Below are 10805 nucleotides of genomic sequence, written 5' to 3'. Positions count from 1 at the left end.
TGAAGTTCAAATTGTATATAATTCCTATCCTTACAAGTCCATGGGTTTCACCTATTTCCACACCTAAGTATATTACTGTATATTGTGACTGTTCCTCCTGTATCTTCAACCCCTCTTTACCCTGATTTCCTATTTAGCATGGGAACTTAAAGTACAAGTCTTCCCTTCACCCTTAAGCCCTGTATTAGTCCATTTTGACACTGCTATAATGATACCACCTGATACTATGAAATTTATAAACAAAAGAAGTTTATTTGACTCAAAGTTCCACATGACTGGAGAGGCCTCAGAAAACTTACAATCATAGTAGAGGCGAAGCAGAAGCAGGCACCTTCTTCACAAGGCGGGAAGAGAGAGAGAGAGTGAAGGGGGAACTGCCAAACACTTCTAAAGCCATCAGCTCTCATGAGAACTCACTTGCTATCCTGAGAACAGCATGGCTGAAACGGTCCCCATGTTCCAATCACCTCCCACCAGGTTCCCTCTCAACATGTGGGGATGCCAATTTGGACAGAGATACAGAACCAAACCATATCACACTCCATTCACCTTCAACCTTCACAGCAGAACTTAATGAAAATGTCTGTAGTCTGTCTCCAAAATCCACCTCTTTTTCTTCAAGTCATCACAGTAACTAATACTTTAAAGAAGCAGCTCCTACCACGGCAGCTTCCTCATTGCTATATCCAGTGTAAACTCTTCAGTTTTTATCTCATTTCTAATTTACTGTTTCCTGGTCTGTGTTCTCTATTCAACTATCAGCTCTACAAGGGCACCTACGTATAGTGACACGTACATGGTACTCACTCCAAAACCCATTGTCTAATGAATGCATAATAGAAAGGAACAGAAAGCAGTAGTCCTACATAACTCATAATTTCCAGCAAGAAAAATACATTACCCTATAGAAAAAATAATAATTTAGACCTCAGCCTTACAGTAATTCTGATATGCCTAGTATTTTAGTTTGTTCTTATTTTTGGTTTTGTTTTATTTTGTTGCTTTGCTATTGCTATGGCTCCTTGTTGATACTGCAAAATATTTCTTCACTGGACATTAGGGAGGACTTTTCAAATATTCTCCTCAAACTTCCATACCCAATATTCTCAAGCTCTAATTCCAAAGTAAGAAGAAGCGAACACCCTACCAAATCATTCAAAATATGTAGGTGTAACTAATGTTTGTCAGGCTCATCATGAAACAATCCTTACATTATAAAATTTCAAGCTATTTTTACCTTGGGGATTATATTACTTTTGCTTTAAAGTACAGAATTCTCATGGTATGGCAATTCTTGTCTCATGTTCCATTTCATAATACAAGTATTTTTTATAATAATTCAATGGATAGTACACATTTAATGGAACCAAACTGGTGCATATACATAGATACACATATATGCATATACTCAAGAAAGGAATCCAAGCAGGCAAAACTTTGTTTTTCATTATGAAAAATTATTTGAAATAATGAATGAAATATTATTTTTATACTTCTTTTCTGGTTATCCTTTGAGCATATCACCATTAATTTGATAACATTTCAAAAGTAATTAAAAGCAAAAGTAATAGCATATATAATATTTAGGAGGAAGGAAGAAGATACTACAAAAAAGAGAGGAAATTTCAAATTCTGAAGAAAGAAGGATGCATTTTTTTTTACTTTCTTCTGATTTGGAAATATAAGAACCACAATGATCAATTTTGTCTCTCAGATAAAAAGATCACCAAAAATAATTTTAAAATAATATTACAGTGACAGTAAATAAATTTTTACAAATAAACTGATTGTTTTGTTTAAACTCTTTAATTCTAATTCCACCATGATCTTCTATTGTCTCTCCAGGTTAGGGTTGGGGTGGATAGGGAGTGAGGTGGGAGAGAATTCTCTCCATCTGGGTAATCACTGTTGACCTCACAAAATGTTGGGGGAGAGAGAGAAAGTGAAGGAAGCAGGTTCACATAATTCATGAAATTAATATCATTTATGACTTTCCTTAAACAATTCCTTTTTACGATTTTCAACTCCAAAAAATACATAAATTTGATCATCTCATTTCTATCACTAGTGCCCCGTTGTCTATAGGGAATCACGGCCCGAATTACAGAACCCGGGAGGGTCTGGCTGTACCTCCCTCTCCTATCCATATGCAGGGCTGTAGCAGTTTTAAAACATCTGCCTGGCTGCTTCAGACCCTCCCACATTTTCCTGCATCTCCACAGAGTAGAACTATTCAAGACATCTACCTTTCCTAGGAAGGCTTCTAGCCCTCACAAGCACTCCCTCTCCTCTGCACCCTTGCCAGAACTCTGTTATCCTAGAGATCATGTTGCAAGACAAATGTTTATTTCCTGCCACTTAATTTCAGACCGCTGAAGGGAACAAAAAGAGTTTAAAATTAATCATCTGTGTATCCTTGTGATCAACTGCAGTGTCCTGTATAACCCAATAATATTAAAAGAATGAAGATAGCAAGTTTATGAACCACCTCACTTCACAATTAAGCTGATATGATCTAAACCAAATATTTATTAATAATTGAAATGTCAGTAGTCAAAGATATAAATAACGTTCAAATGTGAAGTGTAAATGATAAAAGGAAGCAGGTCATTGATAGAGAGGGCACAACGCTTCTCCTGCCTTTGGTCCCATAGCCACTGTGATCTCGCACTTAGATTTTTTTCTTCTTTGTTACCCTTCAGAACAGTGTAATGCTGTGTTTTGATGTGACCCTGAGCCTTCACTGAGCCACTGGTGAGCACGGTGTTAGAAGCCTCTTCCTAGACTCTGTCATCACCTCACTCTGCATTCACCACCACTGAGTAAGGCAACTTTTGGAACCAAAAACCCTGAGAAATAAGTCATAAGATAACCTTTCAATTGTATTAAGTCCTCTTCACACTTTATTCAGATGTTGAAGAAATCAAAAAACCTAGAGTCTGAAAAAGTGACACTAGGACTTAGAGACTTTCATCCCTAGACTTAGAGAGTGATATGGTATCCCCGAGCCTCCTGTGTGATCCAACAAGGCAGATTCATATTCTAGTTCCCCATGTAGGAGGACTCAGCAGGGAGGTTTCATCTGACAGCCTGATACAGTTTTGGTTACCTCTGTCCTCTAAATCTTACCTGTAGGTGTAAAAACAAAGGTCTTATACATTTACTCAGACGAATGTATCCACGTGTTCTCTGCCTGAATGTATTTTCTCAGTCCAGCCCTAAATCCTCACCTCTCATTCTGTCTCCCGACTAGCTGGATGATAGAATAGATTCAGCTTTGTGTGAAGTGCCATGAACAGCCTAACCCTAAACACCCGACTCACAAAAGCTCCTCCAATTATGTGGACCAGGGCAATTTCTAAATAACCTCTGGGCTTACACATGGCCACCACATCGGTGACCAATCAAGGCTATGCCACATTTCCCAGACAACACTCTGTAGTTCTCTATTACCTTGTCCCGCCTGACTATCTATAACGTCCACGCTGGCTTGGAAGCTCTGTTACCTCTGCTTTCTATGTCTCTTTCTGCTGAATGTGATTTTATTATTTTGTGCATTTAAGTAACTCTGACCCTTCTTGATTCTCTGTGGGGTGGAGAAGCATCACCAGTGCCTCCCTTCACCACCAAGAGCATCGACCTCGCACCTTGACTACTCTTGTGATTCTGATTCACCAAACTTGGACAATTACTCAGCTACCCTCAATTGTCTGAGCTTAGGGAAAGTGTGGGAGTATAGTGAGGATGTTCCTTTACATTAGTTCTTTCTTTTCCTGTATATTCATATTTTATTTTTTTTACTGTGATAAACATATACATATATCTGTTTGAGTCCCTGATTTATTTATTTATTTTGGGGGGGGAGGGGGAACTGTGGCTTTCTCTTTCTTTATTGGGCACTTTGTAGATGTCATGCAGGTCTAAAAGTTACACTGTTAAATAATTATTTAAAAACTGACCAGGATGAAGGTCCTGGTCCAGAGCTCCAAACCAGAAGCAAAAAAGGAATGGGGGCAGTGGATTGGGGGGGAATTCCTCCAACATCACCAAAACCCAGAAAATGAGGATCCTAAGCCCCTCCACAAGCCAAATCCGGGGCTTGGGCCCTTGGGCTAATCCGCAGGTACCTCTGACTGCATCACGTTCAGAGTAAGGTAACCAGCAAGAGGCTGGAGGGAATGGCTAGCCAATTCCAGATATGGACAGATGTAACTGAAAGGAGGACAAAAAATGGACAAGTACTGTCCAGCTGTAGATAAGAGAGTGCAGTTAAGGGAGGTTGAGGGGCAGGGGAGAGGCTGGGGAAGCGAAATTGCAGCAATGCAGGAGTGTAGCCCCAGGGTCCTGTCCTGAGCGGCTGGTCAGGGTAGTAGATGTTAGTTCCCAGATGCAGATCCTGACCCAAGCCCAGGTAGAGGCCTCACACGTTGTGGGTCCTCCTGGTGAGCTGGGGCTCCTCATCCACCAGCTTGGACTTGAGGTGTTCCTGGTAAGCCAGGATGTCTCCAGGCCACTTGGTGATTGTCTGCCTCTTACACACCCAAATTTCCTGTGCAAACTGCTGAATGCGTCTGAAACCATGGCTGACCAGCAGCTACCACCCTCAAACTCATTGATGGCATCTGCCAGGGTGTCGACGGTCTCAATATCCAGGTGATTGGTGGACTTGTCCAGGAAGAGCATGTGGTGGTTCGGCCAGGCCAGCCAGACCAGACACACTTGGCACTTCTGCCCTTCTGACCAGTTCCAGATTAGGCTCACCTGTTGGTTCCCAGTGAGACCATATGACCCAATGATCTTCTTCATTTCTTCCTGATCTCTGGGTAGCACTTCATGTACTCCAAAGGCAAGATATCTAAGTCCAGCTGCTCTTGCAAATGCTGATGGTAATGCCCTGTCTTGACACAAGAGTGTTTTCAGACCATGCCATCTGTGGGTAGTAGCAGCTTCAGAAGAGCTGATTTCCGTGCTCCACTGGGCCTTACCAGAGCCACTCGTGTGTCAAGATCAATTCCAAATTCTAGATTATTGTAGATGCAAGGCCCATCTTTTGTATACTTGAAGCCCACATTTTGCACCATAATGACACATGGAGGGATCTTGCCATATGGTAGGAAATAAAATGACAGTGTCTTGTCACTCACGATCCTCTCTGTCAGTCCTGATGCCATCATTTTCTGTAGCATCTTCTCCTTGGTCTGGGCCTGCCAGGCCAGCTTGCCACTGCCATGGCCAAACATCACAATGTAGTTCTTCATGTGCACAATCTGATCTTGCTCCCAGTGAAACCTCTTCATCTGGTTCTTCTCCAGCTCTAGCCACATCTTCACATACTGATCATAATTACTCATATAATACTTCAGTTTCTTGTGCATGTGAATGATGTTGGTACAGACACCATTCAGAAAATCCTGGGAATGGGAGACAAGGACCAAGATATTCTTAAAAGTTTTTAGTTCTTCTTCCAACCACATGCAAGCATCTAGGTCCAGATGGTTGATGGGCTCATCCAGGAACAGCATGAAGGGCTAAATAAAGAGGGCTCTGGCAAGGGCAGCCCTCATCCTCCAGCCCCCACTGAAGTCTTTCAGCTTTTTGCGCTGCATGGCAGGTGCGAAACCCAGTCTGTGCAAGATTTGCAAGGCCCTCATCTCTACCTTATCAGCATCCAGCTTCTCCAGGTACTCATAGAGTTCCATGAGCTTCTCACACTCCGCATCTTCACGAACCAGATGCTCTGCCTCTCTCTCCAGCATGGCCTGCTCTGTGTCAACTTCCATCACACACTGCAAGGGTGTCTTGTCATTAGGGAGCATCTCTCGAGTCAGATGGTAGATGCCGATGTGCTCAGGGATGGGCACTTCATGTTTCCCAATAGCAGAGAGCAGCATGGACTTTCCAATTCCTTTTAAGCCAATGAGGCCATAACAACGGCCTGAATTCAATTCCAGCTTGGTGTCACTGGGCAGCTTTTGACTGTGAAAGGTGAGTGAGAGGTTGATAATGTGAACGTCAGTACTGCTGGGATGAGAGGCCAGGATGCCAGCGACAGCTCGAGCAGTAGCTTTCTTCATTTCAAAGTCCTCTAGCTCCTTGGTCAGCAAATCCACTTCTGTGGTATCTCTGCCATTGGCCTCATTTCTGCCACCTGTGGTTCTGTGACAGCATCTTATTTTCTTCATGTCCTTTTCTGGGCCGCTGTCGAGCTTTGGCAGCCTCCTTTTTGGCTGCCTTCTTCTTTGCCAGATCGGAGGGTATGATGATGACCCACAGGGGTAGGTTACTGTTCTTTCAAGGAGCTGGACCTCGCCACTCGGCCTCTGAGTCCGTGATTTTTTTTATTATTTTAGATATAGATACCCAGAAGTGAAATTCTTATATAATATTTTAATTCTATGTTTAATTTTGTGAGGAACTGCCATACTGTTCACATTTCTTCTTGTATCCCCAGTATGCCAAAATATCTCCTTAGGTCTGGTGTAAACATCTGAATAGAAACAATGAGGGCAACTGTATTCATTATTTATGGCTGTGTGTCAAATTACCCTCAAAATGTGGCAGCTTAAAACAATAAACATTTATTATCTCAGTTTCTCTGGGTCAGGTCTGGTTTCAGCTTAGCTGGGTGCCATTGACTCAAAGTATCTTGCAATCAAGGTATTAGCAGAGGCCGTAGTCAACCCAAGGCTCAAATGGAGAAGAATCTACTTCCAAACTCACTCATACATCTAGTTAGGAAGTCTCAGAAGATACGCTTCCAAGTTCCCTTAGATGGCCATTGGCATGCACCCACCAGGTTCTCACTGGGGGCTGATCAAAGATGTCAGTTCCTTGACACATGGGCCTCTCCATAGGCCGCTCACAACATGGCAGAGTTTTCTTCGGAGTGAGGACTTCTGGAGAGAAAGAGAGCAGGAGAAAGCTTGAGCAAGGCAGTCGTTTCACAACCTAATCTTGGAATGGCATTCCGTTACTTTTCCTGTATCATATTCATCAGAAATGGATCACTAGGTCCAGCAAACACTTGGGGGAGGGTATTATACAAGGATGTGAGTACCAAAAGGCAGAGATCACTGGGGACCATTTTAGAGGCTGCCTACCACAGCAAGAAATGTGTTTTGCTTTTGTATTCATGGCTGTAATCTAGAACAATTAGGATCTAGAAAATAACGGTTTAATAATGAATGAATATTAGTAGGAATGTAACATCTGAGCTTTCACATATTTATATGGTGTTTGAAATCAGAGAAAACACAGTATACCCTAACTTATGATGCTTTTAAAAACTGAAATATATCTTTATCTTTTTTATTATGTTACAGTAAAATTCAGAATCAAATTTAGCAGTAAAATTCAGAATCAAATTTAGCATCTCTCCCAAAAGACATGAAGAAAACAATACCACATACTGACTCCTTTTGTATATTTCCTGGTATTCTGGTGGAAACTTTGTCATTATATGACATATGGGAATAGATAATATGGTTGAAGATAATGCAGTCTATTTTAAGAATTTTACATCAGTTACTAAAAGGCTTTTATGCTCCATGTTAAGGAAAGCAAAGAATATTGCACTAAATATATGCATGCTTTTATGCTTGGATTCTTTTTTTCAAATGTCATATTGATCTTTAGAGGAGACTTTTACATTACATCAGTAAGAGTAAGGAAAAAATACATATTTATTAACATAGGCTGCTATATTGGGTACCAAAGGTATATCTAAATATGCCCTTACCCCTTAATTTTTTAAAATAATGTTATTTGGTGTTCTTTTCTAAACTAATTACTTCTTATACTCAGAATTTTATAATTGGTGATAATTTATTAGGCTTCCTGAAAGTTGTTAGGTATGTTATACCATGTACTCTCTATAAATATGAAAGATGTATTATTGTATTTATTCAAGAGACATGGGCCAGTTTAAGGAGAAAGCTGAAATGTTTAGCAGCAGTGCATTGGACAATCCCAGAGACAAAGTTGTATGATACACTGTTCACATCTTTCCAACAAAAAAGGATATAATTCTTAGCCAGACAAGATCATAAGCTATGATACATGTGTTGTACTATGGATACAAAATGGTAAGTTTCACCTATTAGCCAACTCAGATCAAGTGAAAGTGACAATTTTAAGGAAAGTATTCAAAGTATTATGAAACCACTCCCAGGTTTTAGCATACGTATGTAGTTTTCAGTTAGTAATGACTGCCAGGCCAGCGGTGTGGAAAAAGAGAACAGTAGCAAAAGGTTTATTCCTCTTGCTGTATGTTGTATGATAGTGACCACAATAAAATAGCATCATATACTTATCTTATACCTCATAGTTCCTAGCACAGTTAATGACGAAAAATATTTTTGAATTTTTTTATCCCAATATTGAGTACTCCCAAATATTTATTGTACTTAATTTACAATGAAGCAAACTCTAAAATCACCTCTAACTCTAAAAGTTTACTATAGTATGATAGAAACTTGTACCAATGTTAGTTTCAGTAAATAAAAACATTTCTTTCATTTTAGCAATAAAATGATATTATTATATTTACTTAATAACTTCTCAAATTCTGACTTTGCTACTTATTTTTAAAATAATTCCACAAACACATATGTTTTTTAGCTTCTTTGATATTCCTAACTCAATAAGACTTTTAAAAATCTATTTGTACGTGCCTATGGTCCCAGTTACTTGAGAGGCTGGCGTCTTGGGAGCGCTTGAACTCAGGAGGTTGAGGCTGCAGTGAGCCATGATTGTGCAATGCACTCCAGCCTGGGCAACAGAGCAAGACTCTGTCTCAAAAATAAATAAGTAAATAAAATACTTGATCTCTTATTTCATAAACCATTCCAAAATTTAGAATTCCAAGTATGATAGTTATAATCCAAAAGTATGCTAATTATTACTAAAATTTCTTTAAAATTTCCCAACTTTGCTATAAGAACACATAGATACATCTATAAGAGTCCAGATTCAATTTGTTCTATTCATAGCAAGTAAGTTTTACCTCTGCTTTCTCAGAGTGTTGATAGTCAATATTTCAATTGAAATACTGTAATTGTTAATTGTTTTAAATTTGAGGGCATTGATTTAAAAGCTGAATCACTCACTTATAAATGATTAAATATTAAAGCCTTAAAATAAAAACATAATTCCTCAAGAAATAATATTATGAAAGAAATGGAAAAGTGACATAACCAAGAAAATCCAGATCCCTTATTATTGCTTAAAACTAAAAATGATAAGCATAATTATTGAGCAACAAATAGACTGTCATAGCTCTAAAGTCAAGAACTAAGAATCTCAAGCAAAGGTTTTACAGACTCAACAAAGTTTATATGATAATAGTGCAATTCCAAATTGTATAATAAAAATGTTCTTGGTTGCTGTTGATTTACCTACCAAAGTACGATTCCCAGTGCGAATTTTTTTTTAATTTCTCACATCTTTTTCTTGCATACATGGTAGTGACACTCTTTTCATATTGCAGTTATAAATTAGCTTTAAAACCTGGTGAGCTACAGAAGCCCCATCCTTTGGTCATACCATGAATACCCAAGTTTTCTAGAATTGGTTAAGGTAGATCCGTAGTCCCTTGACTGACTCTTAAGTATCTTCATGACTAATTTTCCACACAAGGCTTTCTCATTACCAATACTTGGAAAGAAAATGAAAAGTGCCAATTAAGGTAATATTTCTATTGATTAAAAGAACCAACTATTAATGTATCATTTATTTATTAGAAAATAATTATATTTTATTTTATATCATTTTACAGTTAAAACTTTAAAACACATTGTGATTGTAAACTTGGAAGAGGCAGTTGATAGAGGTTCTTAAGCTAAATTACATAAAATTTCTAGGCTTCAAGGTATCTGTGAACTTCCTGAAACTGTAAGATGTTTTATGTTAATGAACATGTTTCTAGTAACATCCAAAGAGAGAGAGAAGGGAAAGACAGAAGTGAAGGATGAATGACTCCAAGGTTAGTAGCCTGAGTAACAAAAAGAATGGAATGTGCCATCAGCTGGGAAGGGATGATTTCAGGTGGAGCCATTGTGGAAGGGCGGGGTCAGGTGTTCAGTTTTGTGTGGGTTAACTTTGAGATATGTAGCAGATAAACTAATGCCACATGAACTAACCACAGAGAGGCACAAGATGGTAAGAAAAACAGAACTCCAAAAAAAATGTAGTGTTCACATAAGTAATAATGCTATTAAGGATATGCTACAAAAATGGTAGGACACCTGTCCTGAATTTTGTGTAAATGTTATTCTAATTTCCCTCTAAGGTACATTTAAAGACCAAGAAATCAGTTTTGCCTTTGAAAGAGAAACCATTTTCTTTCTATATGTGTTTTTTTGTTATACCAATGATACACAGCTATTAAATATGGTTATAAATATTTAACCTATTAATGGTTGTGTTACACATTATAAATAGCTTTATGAGCTCACCAAGCACTGAAAGTGGTATTCTCTGGTTCCCCAAGGAACCATGGATAAAGTCACTGCCACAGTGGACGACATTATGTGCATTCACCAGTGACAAATGAGTGCTATGGCAGTTACAGATACTATATTGAGTTTATTTTAGTCAGGAAAGTTGGTGGCAAAGAGAAGATATGGTGTAAACTGATCTTGTCTAACTGATAGCACACTAAGAAAAAAAATCCTTCTTTTGGAATTAATTTTACTCCACAGTAATGAAATAGTGTATTTTTTTTTTAAATCCTGAAATTAATGTAAAAGAATGTGTCAATGGTGTTGGTTATTTAGGACCCCTACATACCACATTTTGAACTTTTC

The 10805-nt window shown here is 38.7% G+C and overlaps 1 pseudogene; it reads right to left on the bottom strand.

Moving 5' to 3' along the window:
• Positions 1 to 4420: 4420 nt before the first annotated feature.
• LOC105501645 lies at positions 4421 to 10526 on the bottom strand (annotated as a pseudogene).
• Positions 10527 to 10805: the final 279 nt, after the last annotated feature.

This window comes from Colobus angolensis, unplaced genomic scaffold, assembly GCF_000951035.1.
Source record: "Colobus angolensis palliatus isolate OR3802 unplaced genomic scaffold, Cang.pa_1.0 Scaffold73, whole genome shotgun sequence".
Taxonomy (NCBI): domain Eukaryota; kingdom Metazoa; phylum Chordata; class Mammalia; order Primates; family Cercopithecidae; genus Colobus; species Colobus angolensis.
The sequence above is the reverse complement of the archived record's forward strand: the minus strand, read 5'-3'. Positions and strand labels throughout refer to the sequence as shown.